At 40.1% G+C, this 27,500-nt stretch overlaps 1 long non-coding RNA gene across 3 annotated transcripts; it reads left to right on the forward strand.

The window, feature by feature from the left end:
* The first annotated feature begins 7,119 nt into the window (after positions 1-7,119).
* LOC123505073 lies at positions 7,120-20,671 on the forward strand. 3 transcript variants are annotated; one of them, XR_006675042.1, is made up of 4 exons: positions 7,120-7,862; positions 9,424-9,531; positions 11,393-11,626; positions 20,613-20,671. It is a non-coding gene; the product is annotated as an uncharacterized LOC123505073 (long non-coding RNA). The 3 variants fall into 3 exon arrangements; XR_006675043.1 differs by having other exon boundaries at positions 7,120-7,818; XR_006675044.1 differs by having other exon boundaries at positions 7,120-7,813.
* The last annotated feature ends 6,829 nt before the right edge of the window (positions 20,672-27,500 follow it).

Genomic DNA, 27,500 nt, shown 5'->3' on the forward strand with positions numbered 1-27,500 from the left:
ATTCCCACGGGTCGTCTTTCACTCTTTCCCATTTCCATGACATGGCTTTTGTTCACATTGAATTCCATTTCCCACTTTTTAGTCCATTCCCAGATGTTATTTAGGTGTTGTTGCAGTATTTCACAATCCTCTTTTTGCTTTCTAACTCTGCACAGTTTGGTATCATCTGCAAACAGATTTGTGTAGCTGTTCACTCCTTCTGGCATGTCGTTAATATAAGTGAGGAAAAGTATTGGTGCCAATACTGACCCCTGTGGCACTCCGCTTTCTACTGCTCTCCAATATCTTGAACTACCGTCCTTATTTCTCTCCCCCTCAAATAATTTTCTATCCATCTCAATGTGCTTCCTTTTAAGCCACCCTTCTCCTCTAACTTCCATAGTAATCTTGCATGTGGCACTTTGTTAAATGCCTTTTTTCAATCCAAATAAATACAGTCAACCCATCCCTCTCCCTCTCTCTCTTGTACTCTATCAACTATTCTAGAATAGAAACTCAATCAATTAGTTACACAAGACCGTCTTTTTCTAAAACCAAATTGGCTCTTTGATATTAATTTGTTGTGTTGAAGGAAGTCGATCCTTTGTTTGTTTGACACATCTTGCATATTACACTAGTTAGTGATACCGGTCTGTAATTTAAAGGTTCTTCCTTCCTTCCGCTCTTATATATGGGAACCACCTCACCTCTTTTCCATTCTACTGGTAGGTACTGTTCCATTTTGTATTGAGCATTTTATGATGTTGTATATAGGACTTGCTAGTTCTTCCCTACATTCTTTCACTATTCTGCTTGAGACTTCATCTGGTCCCATTGCCTTGTCTTCATCCAGTTCCTTCATTAACTCTTTTATTTCAGGCTTGGTTACTTTAATCTCTTTCATATAGACAGTCTCTCTATTACCCTGTGGCCTTTCAAATTTGGATTCCTTAGTAAACACCTCCTGGAATTTATTATTTAATAGTTCTGCCATACTTTTTGGGTCTTCCAGCATTCCGTTCTCTCCTTTTAACCTTTCTATTGTTTCTCTTTGCCTAGTTTTTCCATTTATGAATCTCTAGAACAATTTTGGTTGGTTTCGAACTTCTTTTCCTCTTCCTTCCTCACCTTAACATATTCATTTCTCGCTGTCTTGAAGTTTTCCTTTATTGCTGGATTTCTATTTCTACTCCACCTTTTCCATGGTCCATCTCTTTTCTCCTTTGCCTTGGCACACCTTGCATTAAACCAATCTTTCTTTCCTTCTTCTTTAGGTCTATATTTCGGGACATATTCCTGACTCCTGTTTTGTATATTTCCAAAAATAAGTTATATTTGTCTTGCTTTGTCTCTGAGTTTTCCATCTCCTCCCAGTCTACGTTTTTAAAATAGTTCTTGAGATTCTCAATATCAGCCCTTCTCTAATTTAATCGGACTCCTTTGTAGGAATCGTCTCTATCTTCCTTTCCCTCTTCTATATCTATTTCTAATATTGCATGGTCACTCTTTCCCAATGGGCACTTATATCTTATATCATCATTCATTTGTATACCCCTTGTAAAAACTAGGTCCAATCTCGCCGGCTCGTCGTTTGCTCTGAATGTTGTGCATTCCTTTACTCTCTGGTCCATCATATTGTGTATCATTAGGTTCAAGAATCTTTCTCCCCAGGCTTCTTCCCCCATACCACTTTCATAATTTTCCCAGTCCACTTCTTTACAGTTGAAATCTCCTACTAATATCACTTTTCTCCTTTCTTTAACGATTCTCGTTAGACTCATTGTGTCATCTATCATGTCTTTATATTCTTGATTGGTCCATCAATTTGTTGTTGGTGGCACATTTGTTACAATGATTGTTAACTCTTTTTTATTAATATGCATCTTAATATACAATACTTCTGCTTTTCCTTCCCCACATTCCATTTCATTTATCACTATATCCTTCCTTAACATCATCATGACTCCTCCTCCTCCTCCTCCTTTACCCACTCTGTCTTCTCCATACATCATACCTATTGTCCAAGTCTATTTTGATTGCCTTATTTAGTTTTGTTTCAGCCAGGCATACAATATCTGGATTTTCTTTCCTTATGTAATCTCTTAATTCTAATTTACTTGATAAAACCCCGTCTATGTTCGTATACATAATTTTTAGTCTCTTCCCTTCATCATTTGTAGTTAAACTTGTTCCACTTTTTTCTCTTCCTTCTCGTTTATATACCATTTCCTTATCCTGTCTCCTAGAATTCTCCAAAAAAATGCCTTCTTCTCCTCTTCTGATCTTTCATTATTCTTTCCCCTTACTGCTGCTGACAGTTCATTGTGTCTCTTCCTTTCTTCCTCATTTCCATTTTTCTTTATATAGATATCCTTGCAGCCTTCTGTTGCTCTAAGTTTTGTTGTTCTATGTGTGTGTGTGTGTGTGTCTCTTTCTCTCTCTCTCTCTGTCACAAAAAAAAAAAAAATAGAATAAAAATGAAGGAATTATTTGAACCCCCCAAAGCAACACCCCCTTATCTAACGACTCTCACCCCCCTGTACAAAAGCAGGAGCGGTCTCTCTCTCTCTCTCTCTCTCTCTCTCTCTCTCTCTCTCTCTCTCTCTCTCTCTCTCTCTAGAATTTTATGAGCAATATGTCTCTCTCTCTCTCTCTCTCTCTCTCTAGTATTATTAAGTTCAATATGTATAAACATGAAGATACATAATTATATAAATTGGTCTATTATTACAATTATTATTATTATTATTATTATTATTATTATTATGTATATTCTTGTAATGTTATATATATATGTATGTAATATTATATAGTTAGTTATAATTGTTATTATTATTATTATTATTATTATTATTATTATTATTATTATTATTATTATTATTATTATTATTATTATTATTATTATTATTATTATTAACATTAGATTAGACTTCATATATTCTCTCTCTCTCTCTCTCTCTCTCTCTCTCTCTCTCTCTCTCTCTCTCTCTCTCTCTCTCTCTCTCTCTCTCTCTCTCTCTCTAGAATTTTAAGTGCAATATGTATAAACATGAAGATACATAATTATATAAATTGTTATTATTATTATTATTATTATTATTATTATTATTATTATTATTATTATTATTATTATGTATATTCTTGTAATGTTATATATATGTATAATATTATATTATGTTGTAGTTGTAATTATTATTATTATTATTATTATTATTATTATTATTATTATTATTATTATTATTATTATGTATATTCTTGTAATGTTATATATATATTATATATATTATTGTATATTAGTTGTAATTATTATTATTATTATTATTATTATTATTATTATTATTATTATTATTATTATTATTAACATTAGATTAGACTTCATATACTCTCTCTCTCTCTCTCTCTCTAATAATAATAATAATCAACATCCCTGTCCATATATACAGTGAAGCCATTAAAAGATTACTCCATTAACATCTATATTTTAATGGCACCAACTCGCACCATCAATTAATTTGTGAAGGAAAACACTTGTATAATGATAATGTGTGTGTGTGTGTGTGTGTGTGTGTGTGTGTGTGTCCAAGCCGTAGGTGTGTATGTCCTGTCTGTTTGTCCACACTGGTCCAATTTGTGGTTCATTTGAGTGACAGTCGCCGCACACACCACATCCACGCTCAGTTTGTTCCATGCATCAATGCTCCGATACGGGAAGCTATACATACATACATACATACTTGTTGATGTGGCTCGTGCAGGAGTCCTTCAGTATTTTGTTTGGGTGTCCTCTTAGGTAATTAGTGGATGCCATCGTGATCAGGTTCTCCCTATCCAATATGTCCACTCCATGTACTATTTTGAACATTGTTATCATATCCCCTGTGACTCCTCTTTCTTCCAACATGCTTCATTCCAGCCTATTTAACCTCTCCTCATACGGTACCTCCTATCATTCTTGTTGCTAACCTCTGCACTCTTTCCACTTGATTGACATGTTGGTTTCTTCATGTATGCTCACCAAATTACTGATGCATATTCCAACTGTGGCCTAATCAGGCTGGTCAATATCTTCTTTATCATGTTCCCGTCCACCTAATTAAATGCCCATCCTATACTTTGGAGCATGCTGTACGTTTTGCAAAATATTATTCGATTAATGTGCTTTTCTGGAGACAGATTAATTACTCTGTACAGTCACTCCCAAGTCTTTTTCTTCACTGACTTGAATTACGTACAGTCTTCCCCGCCCCCCAGTCTTTATAGGGTGTATATTTAGTTGTAGCCATTCTCATTCCACAGGTTTTGTTGGTATTGAATTCCATTTGCCACGTCCTGCTCCATTCCTATATTTTGTCCAAGTCCTTGTGCAGTATATTACAGTGATGCATATTCCTCACTGTCCTCCTCATCTTTGCCTCATCTGCAAACATATTCCTATACTACAGTAACTTCTCACTCCCTCTGGCATGTCATTTATATAATAATTGATCAGGACCAAGCACCGAACCTTGGGGAACTCCACTGGTTACCTTCCTCCACTCTGACTTCACTCCCTTCACTCCCACCGTCCTCATTTCTCTACCTGTCAAATCATTTCTCATCCACTCCGTCAGATTTGCCCTCATTCCTCCGATACTACTTCACTTCCACATCAATCTGTTATGTGGTACTTTATCAAATGCTTTTTTGAAGTGTAGGTATACACAATCAACCCATCCATCCCTCTCTTGTCAAATATCCACCACTCTTGAGTAGAAACATAGCAAATTTGATACACACCATTTCCCTTTTGTAAAGCCAAACTGTTTCTCACTTAGTATTTGTTTGTTTTCCAGGAAGTCACACCACTTGCTTTTGATCACTTGTTCACATATGTTACACATAATGGTGGTCAAAGAAACAGCTCTATAATTCAATGGTTCCATGCGACATCCACTTTTGTAAATTGGTACTACATACATTTGCCCTTTTCCATTGATTGTACTGGTGGGTGCACCTGTCCCGTGTTGATAAATGTTCTTGTTAAATCTAAAATTGGATCTAGCAACTGCTCTTGACATTCATTCTTTTAACATTCTTCTGGTCCCATTGCCTTGTTAACATCTAATTGACTCAACAAAACTTTTGCAGTGTGACTCTTTGTTGCATCCATCTTGTCACACACAGGTAACACCCGTCGATTGAATTGTGTTTCTTGTGTGAATACTTGGCACAAATTCTCATTCAATTTTTCAACAATGACACTTGTATCTTCATATATATAATCTCCAACCTTTCATTTATCAACTCTTTCTTTTTTCTCTAACTTACCATTAATGAATTTATCAAACATTTTGGGATCACTTTCACAATTCTCTGTTCAAATTGTTGTTGTTGTTGTTGTTGTTCTCACTTGAACATATTTATTTCTTGCATTCCTATATGCTTCTCTCTCCACTTCCTCTTGTTTGTATTTTTCCCATGCCTTTTCCTTCTCCCTTTTTGCCTTGTCACAGGTTTTGTTAAACCATTGATCTCCCTTTAAGATTTTCTTAGTATATATATTTTGGCACAAACTTCTCTGCGGCCTCCATCAATTTTTCATATTTGAAGTGCATGTTTGTTTCCTGGTACATTTGGGACCAATCCACATTTCCAAAGTCATTTCTCAACTCCTTGTATCTTCCCTTAGCATAATAATTTAGGCATTCCTCCTTGTATCCAACTTCATTATCTTTGGTGAATCCCACCTTGACCTCAAATTTCAATCCTTCATGATCACTCTTCCCCAAAGGACACTCATGCTCAATCTCATTTTGTAGATGGACTCCCTTTGTGAGTATCAAGTCCAGTCTCGACGGGCATCACCCTCCTTCCCCTTGTTGGATGCCTCACCCACTGTGTCATCAAATTTCCCACCGCATAATTTAATAGCTGCTCTGCTCACCCCATTCTCCACCATTCCCCACTTCAAATTCTTCCCAATTGACGTCTTTACAGTTGAAATCTCCAAGTAGAACCATTTTTGCTTTCTTTGCAGCTTCATTTGTCATTGTTTCCAATGTGCTTTCCACCATACTGTTAGACTGATCATTTGACCATCCACTTGTTGTTTTGGGTGGTACATACACACTTACAATATTGATATCTTGCCTTCCATCACTCACCACCACACCCACCACTTCATTTTACACTACTTTTACACTACTAACTCTTTTCCTCTTAACACAATTATTCCACCTCCAATTTTAGTCACTCTATCTTTTCTGTGTGTGTGTGTGTGTGTGTGTGTGTGTGTGAGAGAGAGAGAGAGAGAGGGGGTGTCTGTGGTGGTAGGCTAAGAGAAAGAGTGAGAGTGGAGTTTATTTAGTGGTTTAAAGAAAGGAAATGTGAGAAAAATTGAGGTTTTGAGAGAGAGAGAGAGAGAGAGAGAGAGAGAGAGAGAGAGAGAGAGAGAGAGAGAGAGAGAGGTGTCTGTGGTGGGCTAAGAGAGAGAGAGAGAGGAGGGTGTCCGTGGTGGGCTGAAAAAGAGAGAGAGGTGGTGGGCTAAGAGAGAGATAAGACCATTTTATTGACATCAGGAAGGGTGTATGGAGGGCAGAAGATTAATGGCCACAGTCTTCACTATTTAAACCCCCACATGAGTTTGTGAAGCTGTAGAAAATCACCAAATAGTCACCAGAATGAATAGGAGACTCATGTTTTTTAGGGCATTTTAAGACAGTTTGTCATGTTTTTAGTACATTTTACGACAGTTTGGGTAGGATGAGACCATTTTATTGACATCAGGAAGGGTGTATGGAGGACAGAAGATTAATGGCCACAGTCTTCACTATTTAAACCCCCACATGAGTTTGTGAAGCTGTAGAAAATCACCAAATAGTCACCAGAATGAATAGATAAATGGACAGAAAGAAAGATAAATAGATAGATAGATAAATAAATCAACTCGTAGATCGATAAGATGTGTATATTCCTTTACTTATGATCACTTCACTGTGGTATATTGCCAGAAATACTCATAGATCAAGAAAAGAGGCGATAGAAATAGAGAACGAGGGAAACGAGGCAAGTTTTAGATGTGACTTGCTTCCTTCAGCCAAACATGTGTCACAATGCAGTCACCAGTCTGACATTTCATAGCCGTGGTCACTTCTTCCCGATATACCTTTCAAATATCTCGATTTCTCTTTCCTTTTCCCGCGCTATATCAAAACACTCCCTGTAAACGTAGAAGCTGTTTCATGTATACTGCCTTTCTATAACCACAGCAGGGCAATACAACGAAAAGAAAAGATGAAAAATAAAGAATAAATCAATATGTGCAATTTATAGAAGTAGTGTCTCATTAATAATAGATTTAGTAAGTTATTATACACATTTATACTAAGGATCATCACAAACACACCCGCCCCTACACGTCAACCGGGAGGACCAGTTGTGTTGTTGTTGTTGGTGGTGGTGGTGGTGTGTCCTATCTTGCCATACACCCATACACACCCACACACACCCATACACAGCCATACATACTTAAAAACACACTTATATACCTCAAACACTCGCAAACACAGCCATACATACACTCATATACCTCAAACACAGCCATACATACACTTATATACCTCAAACACTCGTAAACACAGCCAAACACACCACATACCCATTTAGTGTTAGTCCTCAGTCTTGCCACACACACACACAGACAAACATGCCCCCAAACACTCGTAAACACACTCAAACACCAAATAACACACACAGACATAAGTGTGCAGTGTTTAGGAGCACCAAGCAGTGAGTGAGACAGCAGTACACGGTGTCAGCGTACACCACAACCCTCCACAGCGCCCTCCGTTCATGTGTGAGGTACGTTTGAGGCCGTTCACTTATTTCTTGGGTTAGGTTTACAAGTGAGAGTGAAAACAGTGTGACTTGTGCCCAGGTGTTGAGGAAGGCGATTGGTAAAAGTTTTGGGTGTGTTTGGTGGCATTTTGAATGTGTTTTGCGTCATTTTTGTGTGTTTCTAGTGCGTTTTGAGGCATTTTGAGGTGTTGCAAGGTGTTCTGAGTGTGTTTTGCAGTAAAGAGGCAAGTTTTAGGAGATGTGACTTGCTTCCTTCAGCCAAACATGTGTCACAATGCAGTCACCAGTCTGACATTTCATAGCCGTGGTCACTTCTTCCCGATATACCTTCATTTTGTTGTGGTGAGCTGATAAAGGCAACACATGGACTCAGAGCCCCTGCCCCAGCTGTTCCCGCCTCCCTCTCCCCGGATGTAGCCCACCCCCGGTCCCCCTCCGCTCTCCTCCCGAGCCCCCGCCTCCCGGGCCACCAGCAGGTTTCTATACTTTTTTCACATATTTGCTAATGATAATATTACGCTTCCATGGTGTGTTTTTATGGTTCCTATAAATACTGCGTTGTGTTTGAAGAGTGTTCCGCGCCAGAGTTCGGTAAATATGTGGCGTTTAGTGGTGTTTTATGGCGTGTATAAATGTCTTTTCAACGGCCAAATTTTCCATCTGCTTTTTTGAGTTTTTTTATTTGAAGGTGTAAGTGGGCCTTTATGGTGGCAAAGAGTCGTCTGTGCTGATTTAGGCGTGAAATCAACCCATTGAGTCAAATATGTGGACTTTGAAATGGTGTTTGGTCCCGTTAAACGTAAGTTTTATATTTTGTATTTGATTTAATTACGTTTTGGTTGACGGTCTAACTCGGTGTCCAATGCCTTAAAAGAAAGCTCAGACTGTGTCAAGTGTGTTAAAATACTCGCCAAGTGAAAATGGCTGGACTTGACAAGAGTTTTTGATGAGTTTGGATTTGAATGGTTTTGTTTGACATAAATAAGTTTCATTGGTTCACTTCTGGTTCTAGCTAACTGTTGGACGCCTGAGAAGAGAGTTTATATTGTCTAATATTTTTCAAAATAAATATAAAGTGGAAATGGGTGGACGTTTTTGAGTTTCATGAGTGCAAATGATTTTATAATTTATAATATAGTTAATTTACACAATTCTTTCAAACTAGTTAGGCAGGAGATGTTTTTATGTTGTGGATGTTAGTTAAAGTTTGTACACAGTCGTAAAATGTCAAGCATTCGGCCGTGGCTTCGTTTTTTCTATGGGTCAATTTTCAAATTATTTACGTAATTTAGACGAGTCTCCGCTGGTCGCATTCTGTGACGCATTCTGTGACGTCACAGGCCTTGGGCTGGCGTCCCTCCTCCCAGCCGCCCAGTTCGTCAGTATTTTGCCTAATATCTAGTGATTTCTACGTGTTTGCGTGTGTTTCAGGGCTCTGGTGTGTAGATAATAATGGTAGAAGGAAGAAGAAAGGAGAAATAAAGGAGGAGGAGGAGGAAGGAAGGAGAAAAGTAGGAGGAAGAGGAGGACCAGCCAAGGCTGCCAAGCCACTTCCTCAATATTTTGCCTAATATCTAGTGTTTTCTGAGTGTTGTGATGTGTTTCTAGGCTCAGGCGTGTAGATGGAAGCAACAGAAAGACTAAAAAAGGGAAACAGAGGAGGAGGAATGAGAAAGGGAAGCGGAAGAAGAGGAGGAGTCAAGCCACAACATTTAGGTAAGTCACCCTTGTAATGTTGCCGTTCTTTACAATGCTTTTTGGTGTAGTGGTGGGTATATTTGGGGTATTTTAAGTGTGTTTGGCAGTGTTGCAGTGTTTTAGGTGTTATAAGTATGTTTTCAGTGTGCGTTGGATGTATTGAGGCATATTTGACGTATCTTGAGTGTGGTGTGGAAGTGTTTGAGTATTGTGTGTTTTGAGTGTGTTTTGAGGGGTTATCATGTATTTTGCGACAGTTTTGAGTGTTTGAAGAGCTTTGGGTGTGTGTGGGAGTGATTTGGGTGTATATTGGGTGTTTGTAGTGAGTTGTGTGCGTGTTTGGCAGCCTTTTAAGGTGGTGTATGGTGTCTCAAGTGTGTTTTAGGACGATTTGAAGTTGTTTTGGTGTGTGGCGCATGTGTTGGGTGTTTCTAGTGAGTTTTGGGAGTGTTTATTTGGGTGTGTATAGAGGTTGTTTGGTGTATTCTAGGTGTTTGTAGTGAGTTTTGGGTGTTTTTATTGGCGTTTTAATTTGTTGCATGGTGTTTTGAGTGTTTGTGTTTGTTTTGAGTGTTTTGGGCTTGTGTTGGTGGTGTTTTGGTGTATTCTGGGTTTTTGTAGTGAGTTTTGGTTGTGTTTATTGGTGTTTGAAAGTGTTGCATAGTGTTTTGAGTGTGTTTGTGTTAGTTTTGAGTGTTTTAAGTGTTTTGGGTGTGTTTTGAGCGTGTGTTGGGTGTGTAGAGGTTATTTTGGTGTGTAATAGTGTTTTTAAAGATTTTTGGGTGTGTTTATTGGTGTTTCAAAGTGTTACATGATGTTTTGAGTGTGTTGTGCAAGTTTTGAGTGTTTTATGTAGTTTGAGTGTCAGAGGATGTCAAAAATACATTCAAAATAAGAAAAAGACAAAAATATAATAAGAAAACAACGGGAAAATATAAAAAGCTTAAAAATTCATAGAAAAAATAAAAGAAACACGAAAAAATAAAGAAAATAAGGTAAAAATAATAATGTAAATGAATACCCGTTGAAAAGGCGGAATTGTTGATGCCCCACCACAACCACTAATGGCCACCGGGATACGTGTCTTATTTAATGATTTCCGAGGCCCCTGATGGTCACGGGGGGCGGTGAGCAGTGCCTGGTAAGCCCTGTGGCATTGGTGCATGTGTGTGTGGAGTGCCATTGTGTAGTTATTAGTATTCATATGATTTTTGAGAGGGTAATTGTGTGTGTGTGTGTGTGTGTGTGTGTGTATTTATTTTAATATTTAATTCATTCTATCGGCTCTGTAAGGGAACTGGCATCGGAGTAGGGTTAGTTTTTATTATTTTTGTTATGTTGAAGAGGTAAACTTGTGTGTGTGTGTGTGTGTGTGTGTGTGAGAGAGAGAGAGAGAGAGAGAGAGAGAGAGAGAGTCTAGTATTTATTTGATCTATTTGACTCATTCTCTCGGCTCTGTAAGGGGACTAACACCGGAGTAGGGCTAGTTTTTATTATTTTTGTAATTTTTATGTTCCTCCTTAGCCAAGAATCTTAAAGATACAAAAAAATAAATCAATAAAAACGGTTTCTCCAGTCCTCTCATGCTAAAATGACCCTAATCTAATTTTTAATCCCCGGGGGTTCTGTGGGTGGCCTGGGGGGTGATGGGGACTGGCGTGGGTCACAAGAGGGGGCTTTTCTCCCTTATGCAGTCTTCTCATATGCTAAAATTACCCTAATCTACTTTTTAATCCCCTGGGGTTGTGTGGCTGGCCTGGGGGTTGACGAGGGGCTTGCAGGGGTGACAGGAGGGAGGCTATTCTCCCCTTTACCTCTCAGTTGTCCTTTTCCAGTCCTCTCATGCTAAAAAGACCTTAACCAAATTTTTTATCCCCAGGGGTCATGTTGCTTGTGTGGCCAGTGTGAATGTGACCGGGGGCTTGGCAGGGATGACTGGGGGCTTGGGAAGGGTGGCAGGGGGGGCGAGGTACAGCCAATACCCCCCGGCATACATGCCCTCAAAACTGCAGGAGATGGAGGACAGCGGGGAGATGAAGAAATTTGAGTAGCGGGCGGTCCGAGCGGCCCACAGCACCCACACCACCTCCGTACTCCACCACCCGCTTGTCAGGTGTAATTCACTGTTTGATCTGCTGCAGTCTATGACGAGACAGCCAGACGTTACCCTACGGAACGAGCTCAGATCTCATTATTTCCGATCTTGGGATAGGTCTGAGACCAGGCACACACCACACACCGGGACAACAAGGTCACAACTCCTCGATTTACATCCCGTACCTGCTCACTGCTAGGTGAACAGGGGCTACACGTGAAAGGAGACACACCCAAATATCTCCACCCGGCCGGGGAATCGAACCCTGGTCCTCTGGCTTGTGAAGCCAGCGCTCTAACCACTGAGCTACCGGGCCGTGTGTGTGTGTGTGTGTGTGTGTGTGTGTGTGTGTGTGTTTGTCTCTTTCTATCTCTCTCTCTGTCTGTCTCTCTCTCTCTCTCTCTCTCTCTCTCTCTCTCTCTCTCTCTCTCTCTCTCTCTCTCTCTCTCTCTCTCTCTCTCTCTCTCTCTCTCTCTCTCTCTCTCTCTTTCGTGTATTCACTCTAGTTGTATTCACCTAGATGGAACAGACTGGAGGAGGAGGAGGAGGAGGAGGAGGTGGTGATGATGGTGGTGGTGGTGGTGGTGGTGGTGGTGGAGAAGAAGAAGAAGAAGAAGAGGAGGAAGATATATATATATATATATATATATATATATATATATATATATATATATATATATATATATATATATATATATATAGAGAGAGAGAGAGAGTGTGAGTGTGTGTGTGTGTGTGTGTGTGTGTGTGTGTGTGTGTGTGTGTATTCACCTAGTTGTATTCACCTAGTTGTAATTTTACAGGGCCTGGGTATCATACTCGTGTGGCCCCGTCTCCATATCTACACACATCCAACTTTCCTTTAAAACTATGCACACTCCTCGCTGACACCACCTCCTCACTCAAACCATTCCACACCTCCACACATCTTTGTGGGAAACTATATTTCTTCACATCCTTCAAGCATATTCCTTGGCTATCTTTTTACTATGCGATCTTGTAGTTCTATTTAAGTTTTCCTCTCTCAACATCATTTGCTCATTATCCACTTCATCCAGTCCGTTCAACAGTTTATAAACCTGTATTAAATCTCCTCTTTCTCTTCTTTGTTCCAAGGTAAGCAAATTCATTTCTTTTAATCTCTCCTCATAGGTCATTTCTGCCAATTCCGGAACCATTTTTGTTGCCATTCTCTGCAATCTCTCCAACTTCCTTATATGCTTCTTTTTATAAGGGGACCAAACCACTCCAGCATATTCCAATCTTGGTCTAATTACCGTACTAATTAATTTCTTCATCATATCTTTATCCATATAATGGAAGGCTAATCCAATATTTTTTTATCAAATTATACGTTTCTCCAAACATCTTATCAATATGAGCCTCAAACTGCCCATGGTCTTGTATTATCACTCCCAAATCCTTTTCCTTTTCCACTTTTTTCAACACTACTTCTTCACCCATCTTATATGATCCTCTTGGCCGTCTTCCACTCTTCCCCATCTCCATCACATGACTTTTGCTCAGATTAAATTCCATTTGCCACCTCTTGCTCCACTCCCAAATCTTATCCAGGTCTGCCTGTAAAATTTCACAATCTTCTTCACTCTTCACACACCTACACAACTTTGCATCATCCGCAAACAAATTAATATAACTGTTTACTCCCTCTGGCATGTCATTAATATATACAAGGAAAAGTATTGGTGCCAGCACTGAGCCTTGTGGGACTCCACTCTCCACCACCAACCAGTCCGACTTTGCATCCCTTATTACCGTTCTCATCTCCCTCCATCTCAAGTAGTTTTCCATCCACTTTAACACTTTTCCTTTCAGTCCTCCATAAATCTCTAATTTCCATAACAGTCTCATGTGAGGTACCTTGTCAAAAGCTTTCTTTAAATCCAAATATACACAGTCCATCCATCCTCTCTCTCTTGTATTTTGTCAACCACTCTTGAATAAAAGCTCAGTAGATTTGTTACACATGACCTCCCTTTCCTGAAGCCAAATTGATGATCCGATAATAAGTTATGATCCTCCAGGAACCGTATCCAATATTTCTTTATCACCCTCTCACAAATCTTACCAACCACACTTGTTAGAGACACAGGTCTATAGTTAAGAGGCTCTTCCTTACTGCCTCCCTTATAAATGGGCACCACTTCAGCTCTCTTCCACTCTACTGGTACTTCCCCTGTTTCTAATGAACACCTTATAATATCATATAATGGATCAATCAATTCTTCTCTACACTCCTTCAATAATTTTCCTGAAACTTCATCTGGTCCCATCGCTTTATCATCTTTAAGTTCCTCCAACATTTTATATAACTCCTTTTAGGTATCTTAATGTCATCCATGTGCACATTTCCTTGTACATTCTGAGGCTTTACAAACATTGTTAATACTTGCTGAAACCTATTATTTAGCAATTCCGCTATATTCTTAGGGTCATCTACTATCCCTTGCTCTCCTTTTAATCTTTCAATGGACTCTCTCTTTTTAAGTTTACCATTTATAAACCTGTAAAACAATTTTGGATGTTTCTTACTCTTGTCTACAATATCTTTTTCAAATTTTCTTTCTTTCTAGTGTGTGTGTGTGTGTGTGTGTGTGTGTGTGTGCCTAATTGTATTTACCTAATTGTAACATACGGGAAAAGAGCTATGCTCGTACTGTCCCGTCTCCATATCTACTAATGTCCAGCTTTTTCTTAAAATCATGAATATTCCTTGCGTTGACCACTTCCACGTCTAAACTATTCCATGCTTCCACCCTTCTATGAGGGAAGCTATATTTTTTCACATCTCTCCTATAAGTGGCCATTTTTAGTTTTTTCCCATGCCCTCTCGACATTCTTTCATTCCACATACACAGATCTTCCCTATCCATTTTTTCCATGCCAATCATCACTCTGTATATTGCTATCAGGTCTCCCCTTTCTCTTCTGTTTTCCAGGGTCGGAAGTTGCATTCTATTCAGTCTGTCTTCATAAGTCAAATCTCTTAAGTCAGGCACCATTTTTGTTGCAGCCCTCTGTACTTTCTCTAGTTTCCTTATGTGTTTCTTTAAGTTCGGAGCCCACTGTATTGTTGCATATTCAAGCCTCGGTCTTATCATTGTAGTAATTATTTTCTTCATCATTTCTTCATCTAAATATACGAACGCCACTCTTATGTTCCTCAATAAGTTCAATACTTCTCCAATTATTTTGTTTATATGTCTCTCTGGCGATAGGTCATTGGTAATTGTCACCCCAAGGTCTTTTCTTCATGACTGGTTTTATGTCTTCATTTCCTATCTTGTACATACTCCTGATTCTTCTTTCACTCTTGCCAAACTCTAATTTCTTGCATTTTGTCGTGTTGAACTCCATTTGCCATGTACAGCTCCATTTCCATATTCTGTCCAAGTCTTCCTGGAGTAGTTCGCAATCTTTGTCACATCTCACTTTTCTTAACAATTTTGCATCGTCTGCAAATAGGCTCACATAACTGGACACCCCATCCACCATGTCATTTATGTAGACCGCGAACATTACTGGTGCCAACACTGATCCCTGTGGAACTCCACTCTCCACCAAGCCCCATTCTGATGGTCTGTCCTTAATTATTGTTCTCATTTCTCTTCCTACCAAAAGTCTTCCATCCATTTTAGTAAACTGCCATGCACTCCTCCTACCATTTCAAGTTTCCAGATCAGTCTCCGGTGTGGTACCTTATCAAAGGCCTTTTTTAAATCCAGATATATTCCATCAGCCCAACCATCTCTTTCCTGTATTACATCTATCACCCTCGAATAGTAACATATCAGGTTTGTCGTGCATGAACGCCCTTTTCTAAAACCAAATTGATACTCACAAAGTATGTCACTTTTCTCCAAGAAGTCTGTCCATCTATTCTTCACCACCCTCTCACACATCTTAGCTACCACACTTGTAAGTGACACTGGTCTATAGTTCAATGGGTCTCTTTTGTTACCTGATTTATAAATTGGGACAATGTTAGCTCTTTTCCAGTCTTGGGGCACTACACCTTCCCTTAATGAGGCATCAATTACTTCACAAACTTTTTCTGCCAGTTGCTCGCTGCATTCTCTTAAAATCCATCCTGATACCCCATCAGGTCCCACAGCTTTTCTCACTTCTAAACTCCCATCATATTCTTGATCTCCTCCACAGTTACTTGAAACTCCTTCATAATCCCTTTCTGTTCCATTACCAGTGGTTTGTCAAAAGCAGTCTCCTTTGTGAATACCTTCCGAAAGCATCCATTCATAGCCTCTGCCATTTCCTGGGATCCTCACTGCATACTCCATTTACTTCTAAACTTTCAATACTTTCTCTATTTTTGATGTTGTTGTTCACATGTCTGTAAAAAGCCTTGGTTGGTCTTTACATTTATCAATTATATCCTTTTCTTGTTTCTTTCTTTCTTCTCTTCTAATCAACACATATTCATTTCTTGCTCTTTTGTAACTTTCCCACTGCTTAATCCGTCTTTTCCTTCTCCACCTCTTCCATGCATCCTCTTTTCTTGTTCTAGCCTTTTCACATCTATCGTTAAACCAGTCCTGCTTTCCAACTTCTCTATGTTGTCTTATTGGTACAAATTTTTTCTCACCTTCTTTGTATATTTTTATAAATTCCTTCCACTTTTCATTTGCTCCCTTAGCATTCTTGAATTTCATCCAATTTATCTCTTGAAAGAATTTCTTTAGGTTTCCAAAATCTGTCTTGGCATAATTCCATCTTCCCACTTTATATTCTTAATTTCTTCTAGATTTCTCTTCATCTATCACCTTGAACTCCAAAACTGCATGATCACTCTTTGCTAAAGGGCACTCCACCCTCATCTCCTCAATGACCATTGGCTCTGTACTAAAGACCAAGTCCAGTCTTGACGATGCTCCCTCTCCTCCAAACCTAGTATCTTCTTTGACCCACTGAGTTAACACATTTTCCATTGCCAGTGTCAATAGTGTATTTCCCATGTTGTCTCTGATCCTTCCATTGACCAGTCCTCCCAACACACCTCTTTACAATTAAAATCTCCCATCATTATAGTTCGTTCACAGCCACCCAACATTTCTTCCAGACATGTTCCTGTATCACTTATCATTTCTTCATATTCCTGTACTGACCATGCATTTGTCTTAGGTGGTACGTACACCACTATGTAGTGCCTCTTTTTCCTTCATTAGTTTCTGCTCTGATCTTTAGCACTTCTGCCTTTCCCATATCTTCTTTCACTTGATCCACCTTTATATCTTTTTTAACCAGCAACATCACTCCTCCTCCCATCTTACCTACTCTATTTCTTTTCCAAACATTATATTTCCTTCTCCAACCATCATCAGGTCTTCTCCTCTCTCAGTTTTGTTTCAGTAAGACCCACAATATCTGGGTTCATGTCCTCAAGTAATCGTTGAGTTCTAAAATCCCGATATCACTCCATTTATGTTGGAATACATTACATTCCGCTCATACGTAAGTTTCTTTAGTTCTTTCTTGCTGTACTTTTCTGGGTTATGAACCACTTCCTCAGTCTCATATCCAAGATTCTCCAGAAAAACTCTTTCTTCTCCTCTTCTGTCCTCTCTTCATTTTTTTCAAAGCCTCCTTTCTCAACTCATTTAACATTTCTCTTTCCTTTTCACCGAGATCTCTTCTCAACCAAATCTTCCTTGTTGTTTCCTGCTGGGCTAGCCTCCATGACTTCTCCACCAATTCATCTACATCCTTTTGTGACTTAAGTTTGATTCTTATTGGCCTCATACCTTCTCCTGTGAACTTTCCAATTCTATGGAAGTCCTCTATTTCTTGTACTAGGTCTTTTCCTCCTCCTGCACCACATTAATGATATTATTTATCACCTTTTTATGTTTTCTCTCTCTCCATTTTACTCGGTGTCTTATCCTCCTCCACACCAAATATCACCACACATCTCTTTTTGTCTACAGTTTCCCTCACCAATGTCTCATTTGACTTAATAACCTTCACCACTTTCTCAGCAATCTTCTCTTCTATGATCTGTTGATCTATAATTTCAGCAAGGCCCAAAGTTTTCTCCCCAGACTCTTTGATTTCCTTTTCCAGACTTGCAACTTTGTAATTTACCTCCTTTCTTTCCACTTCCTGACTTTTTTTCCATTCAGCCTGCTTCTCCATCACTTTTCCTAAAGATTCTCCACATTTGTCGCAATTCACTTTAATTAACTTAACTTCCTCTTTCAGTACTGCATTTTCTTTCTTCATATCGGCGCACTCTTTCATTACATTGTCATAACTCGTTTCCAGGCCCCATACTTTTCAAACAGTTTTCAATTTTACCTTCCAACTCCAGAATTTTCTTCACATAAACGCTCTTCTCCATTATTCCTTGAAATCCTGTGAAGTCTGATTCATCCTTCGAGTTCACGGCCGCCATGTTGCGCAGATGTAAACAAACTTCATCTGATGGCTCAAACGCAGGCTACAGTTTATATTCACCTTCCCTGGACATTATTTTGCTAATCAACAGTTAACCTGACTATATGGAGACGGGACAAACATTACAAGCTCCTTTCCCACCTTGGTTACTCTTAGGCAATGGTAACTGTAGAATTAGAGATGATTGCTCTGGAGCTCAGCGACCACATCCGCCATCGACGGTGTCCCGTGTGTGTGTGTGTGTGTCAGTCAGGATATTAAATTATCTTAACCTAACCTTTTCTAATCGTGTGTGTGTGTGTGTGTGTGTCAGAATATTAAATTATCTTAACCAAACCTATTCTAATCATGTGTGTGTGTATTTACCTAGTTGTAGTTTTACAGGGCCTGAACTTTACGCTGGTGTGGCCCCGTCTCCATATCTACACTTATCCAATTTTTCTTTAAAACTATGTACACTCTTTGCTGACACCACTTCCTCACTCAAACTGTTCCAAGTCTCAACACATCTTTGCGGGAAACAAAATTTTTTAACATCTCTCAGACATCGTCCCTTCCTTAGTTTCTTACTATGCGATCTTGTGCTTCTAAAGTTATATTCTTCTCTCAGGATCAGTTTCTCATTATCCACTTCATCCATTCCGTTAGTCAATTTATAAACTTGTATCTGATTCCCTCTCTCTCTTCTCTGCTCCAAGGTTGGTACCAGATCCATAGCCTTTAGTCTCTCCTCATATGTCATCCCTTTAAATTCTGGAACCATTCTTGTAGCCATTTTTTGTAGTCTCTCTAATTTTCTTATGTGTTTCTTTTATGAGTCCACACAACTCCTGCATATTCCAATCTAGGTCTTATTTTAGTACTTATCAATTTCTTCATCATTTCCTTGTCCATATAGTGAAATGCTACTCCAATATTCCTTAGCAAATTATACGTCTCTCTGAAAATTCTATCAATATGGCTTACCGGTTGATTATTTTCTTCCATTGTCACTCCCAAGTCCTTTTCCTTTACTTTTTCTAGTTCTACTCCATCTCCCATCTTATAGATTCCCACTGGTCGTCTTTCACTTTTTCCCATTTCCATGATATGGCTTTTGTCCACATTGAATTCCATCTCCCATTTTTTGCTCCATTTCCAGATCTTGTTTAAGTCTTCCTGTAGTATTTCACAATCCTCTTTTTGTTTAATGACTCTGCACAGTTTCGCATCGTCCGCAAACAGATTTATGTAGCTGTTCACTCCCTCTGGCATGTCATTTATATATACGAGAAAAAGTATTGGTGCTAATACTGAGCCCTGTGGCACTCTGCTGTCTACTGTTCTCCACTTGGACTTCATATCTTTAACTATCGTCCTTATTTCTCTCCCCCTTAAGTAATTCTTCATCCATCTCAATGTGCTTCCTTTTAAGCCACCCTTCTCCTCTAACTTCCATAGTAATCTTTCATGTGGCACTTTATCAAATACTTTTTTTTAGATCTAAATGAATACAGTCAACCCATCCCTCTCTCTCTTGTACTTTATCAACTATTCTAGAGTAGAAACTCAATAAATTTGTTTGTGTGTGTGTGTGTGTGTGTGTGTGTGATTCACTGTTTGATCTGCTGCAGTCTCTGACGAGACAGCCAGACGTTACCCTATGGAACGAGCTCAGAGCTCATTATTTCCGATATTGGGATAGGCATGAGACCAGGCACACACCACACACCGGGACAACAAGGTCACAACTCCTCGATTTACATCCCGTACCTACTCACTGTTAGGTGAACAGGGGTTACACGTGAAAGGAGACACACCCAAATATCTCCACCCGGCTGGGGAGTCGAACCCCGGTCCTCTGGCTTGTGAAGCCATCGCTCTAACCACTAAGCTACCGGGTGTGTGTGTGTAATTCACTGTAATTCACTGTTTGATCTGCTGCAGTCTCTGACGAGACAGCCAGACGTTACCCTACGGAACGAACTCAGAGCTCATTATTTCCGATCTTCGGATAGGCCTGAGACCAGGCACACACCACACACCGTGTGTGTGTGTGTGTGTCAAAATATTAAATTATCTTAACCCAACATGGTGTAAATAAATCAAATAAAAAAAAAAGATAACATAATTCTTAATATTTTCTTAAGTCTAATTTGGAATTGAGAGAAACACGACAAATTAGTTTTTTTGTCATTAACGTTACAATGGTATGGATTGGTGGCTGTAGGCGAGGTGTACCAGTATATTATTGGTGTGTGGCTGTTAATTGTTACTGTTTATTTCAAGATTAGTGTTTCTTATAGGATATTTTCTTTTTTCTTCAGTTTAATCAGTTGAAAAATAGTGCTTTATTGATTTTTGACGTAAATAATTGAGTTCCTTTTCTTTCTTTTGGTTAACTAGTAAGAGTGATGCATTGTTTATTGAAATATGAAGTTTTATGGGCATAGATGACGAATTAATTGTCATTATTTTATGCACCAATCGTATGTAATTAAGTGTAAGTTTGTAAGGAATGTTGATGGTCAATAAACTATAATAATGATGTGGGTGAAGTTTGAGTGTACTAATACAGCTTGATTTATTTCAGGTTGTTTCAAGATATAGAGGGAGAGAGAACAGCCAAGGAGGAGGAAGAAGAGGAACAGGAAGATAACAAGAAGAAGAAGAAGAAACAATGAATGAAGACAAAATAAGAAAAGGTTGAATAAGAATAAATATTGTCATTTTATAAAGTTCTCTCTCTCTCTCTCTCTCTCTCTCTCTCTCTCTCTCTCTCTCTCTCTCTCTCTCTCTCTCTCTCTCTCTCTCTCTCTCTCTCTCTCTCTCTCTCTCTCCACAGCCTGCTTACAAAAGGGAAAAAATTGTATTGTGAGTAAATATTATCTTTAATTATCTCACTTTCTTTCATTTTTGTCTGTCTGTAGGTATGTCTCATTATTATTATTATTATTATTATTATTATTATTATTATTATTATTATTATCATCATCATCATCATCATCATCATTATTATTATTATCATTATTATTATTATCATCATTATTATTATTATTATTATTATTATTATTATTATTATTATTATTGTTATTGTTTGTGTGTGTGTGTGTGTTTAGGTAGTTGTAGTTTTCCAGGGCCTGGGCTTTATGGTGGTGTGGCCCCGTCTCCATATCTACATTTATCCAATCTTACTTTAAAAGTGTGCACACTCGTTGCAGACACTACTTCTTCATTTAAACTGTTCCACGTCTCAATACATGTTTGCGGGAAACTCAATTTTTTAACATCTCTCAGACATCTTCCCTTCCTCAGCATCTTACTATGTGATCTTGTGCTTCTAGTGTCATATTCTTCACTATTTTTTAACACCTCTCAGACATCGTCCCTTCCTCAGCTTCTTACTATGCGATCTTGTGCTTCTAGTGTCATATTCTTCACTATTTTTTAACATCTCTCAGATATCTTTCCTTCCTCAGCTTCTTACTATGCGATCTTGTGCTTCTAGTGTCATATTCTTCACTATTTTTTAACATCTCTCAGACATCTTCCCTTCCTCAGCTTTTTACTATGCGATCTTGTGCTTCGAATGTCATATTCTTCTCTCAGGATCAGTTTCTCATTATCCACTTGGTCCATTCCGTTGATCAATTTATAAAGTTGTATCAGGTCTCCTCTCTCCTTCTTTGTTCCAGGGTTGGTAGATCCATAGCCTTTAGTCTCTCCTCATATGTCATCCATTCAAATTCTGGAACCATTCTTGTAGCCATTTTTTGTAGTCTCTCCAATTTCCTTATGTGTTTCTTTTTATGAGGGGTCCACACTACTCCTGCATATTCCAATCTGGGTCTTATTATAGTACTTATCAATTTCTTCATCATTTCTTTGTCCATGTAGTGAAATGCTACTCCAATATTCCTTAGCAAATTATATGTTTCTCTAAAATTTTATCAATATGGCTTACTGGTTGATTGTTTTGTTCCATCGTCACTCCTAAGTCCTTTCTTTTTTAACTTTCTCCAGTTCTACTCCATCTCCCATCTTATAGATTCCCACAGGTCGTCTTTCACTCTTTCCCATTTCCATGACATGGCTTTTGTTCACATTGAATTCCATTTCCCACTTTTTAGTCCATTCCCAGATGTTATTTAGGTGTTGTTGCAGTATTTCACAATCCTCTTTTTGCTTTATAACTCTGCACAGTTTGGTATCATCTGCAAACAGATTTATGTAGCTGTTCACTCCTTCTGGCATGTCGTTAATATAAATGAGGAAAAGTATTGGTGCCAATACTGACCCCTGTGGCACTCCGCTTTCTACTGCTCTCCAATATCTTGAACTACCGTCCTTATTTCTCTCCCCCTCAAATAATTTTCTATCCATCTCAATGTGCTTCCTTTTAAGCCACCCTTCTCCTCTAACTTCCATAGTAATCTTGCATGTGGCACTTTGTCAAACGCCTTTTTTAAATCCAAATAAATGCAGTCAACCCATCCCTCTCTCTCTCTTGTACTCTATCAACTATTCTAGAATAGAAACTCAATAAATTAGTTACACAAGACTGTCTTTTTCTAAAACCAAATTGGCTATTTGATATTAATTTGTTGTGTTGAAGGAAGTCGATCCTTTGTTTGTTTGACACATCTTGCATATTACACTAGTTAGTGATACCGGTCTGTAATTTAAAGGTTCTTCCTTCCTTCCGCTCTTATATATGGGAACCACCTCACCTCTTTTCCATTCTACTGGTAGGTACTGTTCCATTTTGTATTGAGCATTTTATGATGTTGTATATAGGACTTGCTAGTTCTTCCCTACATTCTTTCACTATTCTGCCTGAGACTTCATCTGGTCCCATTGCCTTCTCTTCATCCAGTTCCTTTATTAACTCTTTTATTTCAAGCTTGGTTACTTTAATCTCTTTCATATACACTGTCTCTCTATTACCCTGTGGCCTTTCAAATTTGGATTCCTTAGTAAACACCTCCTGGAATTTATTATTTAATTAATAGTTCTGCCATACTTTTTGGGTCTTCCACCATTCCGTTCTCTCCTTTTAACCTTTCTATTGTTTCTCTTTGCCTAGTTTTTCCATTTATGAATCTCTAGAACAATTTTGGTTGGTTTCGAACTTCTTTTCCTCTTCCTTCCTCACCTTAACATATTCATTTCTCGCTGTCTTGAAGTTTTCCTTTATTGCTGGATTTCTATTTCTACTCCACCTTTTCCATGGTCCATCTCTTTTCTCCTTTGCCTTGGCACACCTTGCATTAAACCAATCTTTCTTTCCTTCTTCTTTAGGTCTATATTTCGGGACATATTCCCTGACTCCTGTTTTGTATATTTCCAAAAATAAGTTATATTTGTCTTGCTTTGTCTCTGAGTTTTCCATCTCCTCCCAGTCTACGTTTTTAAAATAGTTCTTGAGATTCTCAATATCAGCCCTTCTCTAATTTAATCGGACTCCTTTGTAGGAATCGTTTTGTTGTTCTGTGTGTGTGTGTGTGTGTGTGTGTGTGTGTAATTCACTGTTTGTCTCTCTTCTCGTCTCGTCTCGTCTCCTCTCTCTCGTCTCGTCTCGTCTCTCTCTCGTCTCGTCTCTCTCGTCTCGTCTCGTCTCGTCTCGTCTCGTCTCTCTCTCGTCGTCTCGTCTCTCTCTCTCTCTCGTCTCTCTCTCTCTCTCGTCTCTGTCCTTCTCGTCTCGTCTCCTCTCTCTCTCTCTCTCTCGTCTCGTCTCGTCTCTTCTCTCTCGTCTCGTCTCGTCTCGTCTCTCTCTCTCGTCTCCTCTCGTCTCTCTGTCTCTCATCTCGTCTCGTTTCCTCTGTCTCTCGTCTCGCCTCTCATCCTGTCTCTGTCTCGTCTCGTCTCGTCACGTCTCCTCTGTCTCGTCTCATCTGGTCTTGTCTCCTCTCTGTCTCATTTCGTCTCGTTTCCTCTCCGTCTCTCGTCTCGTCTCGTCTCCTCTGTCTCTCGTCTCGTCTCGTCTCGTCTCCTCTCTCTCGTCTCGTCTCCTCTGTCTCTTGTCTCGTCTCGTCTCGTCTCGTCTCTCATCTCTTCTTTTCGTCTTGTCTCGTCTCGTCTCGTCTCCTTTCCTTTTGTTTCTCGTCTCGTCTCCTCTGTCTCGTCTCGTCTCTCGTCTCTCTCTCGTCTCTCGTCTCTCTCGTCTCTCTCTCGTCTCGTCTCTGTCTCTCTCGTCTCGTCTCTCTCTCTGTCTCGTCTCGTCTCGTCTCTCTCTCTGTCTCTCTCGTCTCGTCTCGTCTCGTCTCGTCTCTCTCTCTCTCTCTCGTCTCGTCTCGTCTCTCTCTCTCTCTCTCTCTCTCTCGTCTCTCTCTCCTCTCTCTCTCTCCTCTCTCTCTCTCTCTCTCTCTCTCTCTCTCTCTCTCTCTCTCTCTCTCTCTCCTCTCTCTCTCTCTCTCTCTCTCTCTCTCTCTCTCTCTCTCTCTCTCTCTCTCTCTCTCTCTCTCTCTCTCTCTCTCTCTCTCTCTCTCTCTCTCTCTCTCTCTCTCTCTGCCTGCCTGCCTGCCTGTGTTCTTTGTTTTGTGTGTGTGTGGAGAGTGTGTAGTGTGTGTGGTGTTATTCAGTAGTGAAGGCTCGGCATCATTTCTGTAACCTCTCTTTTGTTTCCAGGCTTGAAATCAAGCGACCGCCGGCAGAGAGGAGCCTTCTCCTGGACTTTTGACGAGTACCTTGTTGAAGCACAGAACATAGACAGCGTTGGAAATTGGACTAGTACAGTTTGACCAGGGTCCAACATTGCACCAGGATGAAGTGATACACGTGTGTAGAGGTGCCAGGAGGACGGACTCTTGGAACAAGCCTTCCGACAACAGTCATCAGCCATCAGCCATCAGGCAAGCGTGGCGGAACCACTCTGTTGATTTCCAGCAGCAAAACGTGCGGGAAACACACCACCGAGTAGCTTTCACACGGCTGACAGTGTCCACTCACTCTCTGGCGGTAGAAGTAGTCGGTGGAGGGGGGAGGGTAGGCGAGGACGCAGCCGCTTGCACCTGGAGGAACGTGTGTGTGTGTGTGTGTGTGTGTGTGTGTGTGTGTGTGTTAGAAGTAAGTGTAGTTGTGGTGTGTGTGTGTGTGTGTGTGTGTGTGTGTGTGTGTGTGTGTGTGTGTGTGCGCTTGGGGAGAAGTAATTAAACTAGTTAGGTAGTTATAGTAGTGTGTGTGTGTGTGTGTGTGTGTGTGTGTGTGTGTGTGTGTGTGCACGCTTGGGGAGAAGTAATTAAACTAGTTAGGTAGTTACAGTATTTAGATTTTATTTAGAATTTTTCGGGAGAGTGAGAAATGTATCATAATGTTATCATTCTGAGTGTTGGGAACAAGAGTGAGAAGAGAATTACTATTCCTGATTTTTTATGTATGCATTTATTAAGCTGAGCTGAAACATGTGCAAAGTTGACATTAACGTGAATAAATTGATATCTTGTGTATTGGAAATCGAGCTTTTAAAAAGTGGCTATTCTCACAATTGTAATGGACCAAATTTATTAATAGAAATCAATGGAATGTTCATATGCTCAATACATTACCTGTGTGTGTGTGTGTGTGTGTGTGTGTGTGTGTGTGTGTGTGTGTGTGTGTGTGTGTGTGAGAAGAGAGGTAGGCAGTCTGCTTACCACGTACTGTACAGCTCCACTCCTAATCCACCACAGTGTTGCCATGCTATGTATTGCTTCCTGACCGCCTGTGTTGCCATTGTACCAAGGTGAAGTCAATAAAATGTCGACAAATGCTCCTTCACTTTATTTGTAACCAAGGCAAAGGAAATAAATACGTCAAGTTGTTTGTAAAGCACACCGAGTCCCCTCCTGGCCACTTTTCACTTCTCAATTTGTGACATCAGGCCTTCAAATTACCAATGACTATTTCACCATTGTAAGTCCAGGCCACAGTTTTCACTTAACTTGTGACACCAGCCCTTCAAATTACTGACTATTTCACCATTACAAGTTAGTTGGAGTGAGTCAGTGTAGGTTAAGGGAGTGACTCTGGTGCAGGAGATGACACCAGCAGGAAACGATGGTGAGTGAATTACCCACGTGTCGATAACCACTGCTTCAAACCAATCACAGGGACGCTCCACCACCTCACAACATCAAGATCAAGACACCCCTTCCTTCCTTTTGTAATTGTATGTAATCCCAAGTAATTCTAGGTAATTGAATCGTCAGCCAGGGCAAGGTCTCACAATGGACTCGCCCACCTCCCTTCCTCCTATGTAATTCTATGTAATTGTATGTAATCCCAAGTAATTCTAGGTAATCCAGTCAAATTCGTGGAAAGTGGGTTCGTTTCATCGTCAGCCAGGGAAAGGTCTCATAATGGACTCACCCACCACCCTTCCTCATAATGGACTCGCCCACCACCCTTCCTCCCCACCCTCTCACAATGGACTCACCCACCACCCACCACCCTTCCTCCCCACCCTCTCACAATGGACTCGCCCACCACCCTTCCTCCCCCACCCTCTCACAATGGACTCACCCACCACCCTTCCTCCCCACGCTCTCACAATGGACTCACCCACCACCCTTCCTCCCCCACCCTCTGAGCCACTGACACTGGACTCTCCGTTGACTCCACCAGTAATCCTTCCCTATTCTGGCCGCCATGGCATTGCCCCCCGCACTCCCCACACCCTGGCGATAGATGCGCCCTCCACGCCCACACAGCACCCATGGAAACACCCTCCACGCCCACACAGCACCCATGGATGCACCCTCCACGCCCACACAGCAACTCATTCAATGGTTCAGATCTTTTGGTGAAACTTGCAAAGGAAACAATGAAACACTAGGGCCAGATTATTGACTTTATTTACCGCTGAGTGGTCAGGCTGTGTGAAGAGCTGTGCATTCCTCCACACATGACACACTGACACTACACGTTATCATGTGACACCTTCATACATTGCAAAAATAGAATTGTGGCTTATATCTTCACAAGGGAAGCTGCTCAGACTCGTTAAGGCCGTCTCACACCGGAGACGACGCACACCACGTACCAACGTCGCGCAGACTTAGCTTGCTATGGGGAGGTTCACACCAGGCGCGATGCTCCGCCACATCGTCTGTGGTGGAGGCTGGCTCACTTGACACTTCTTCACGAGGAGGAGGAGGAGGAGGAGGAGGGATGGAGGAGGAGAAAGGAGTTATTAATGATATGTTTAGCCTTGAATAATGAGAGGAAAAGGAATTGGGTCTATGAATCAAATATAAAACGAGTGAAATGAGGCGAATATCATTATCTTATCCAAGTGCCAGAAATGGATGAGGAAATTTGGACAGTATTTCAGAGTGACTCCAGCTCAGTTCTCTGAAGTTCCATCCTCAATGAACAAGATATTAAGAAGCAAGGCACCAACTACAGGACAGCCACCAGTTCGCGGTGAAGGAGGGCGAGAGCGTCGTCTCCGGAGTGACACGGCCTTTAATTAACCCCTTCAGTACCATGACACGTTTTCATA

This window comes from Portunus trituberculatus, chromosome 17, assembly GCF_017591435.1.
Source record: "Portunus trituberculatus isolate SZX2019 chromosome 17, ASM1759143v1, whole genome shotgun sequence".
NCBI classification, from domain to species: domain Eukaryota; kingdom Metazoa; phylum Arthropoda; class Malacostraca; order Decapoda; family Portunidae; genus Portunus; species Portunus trituberculatus.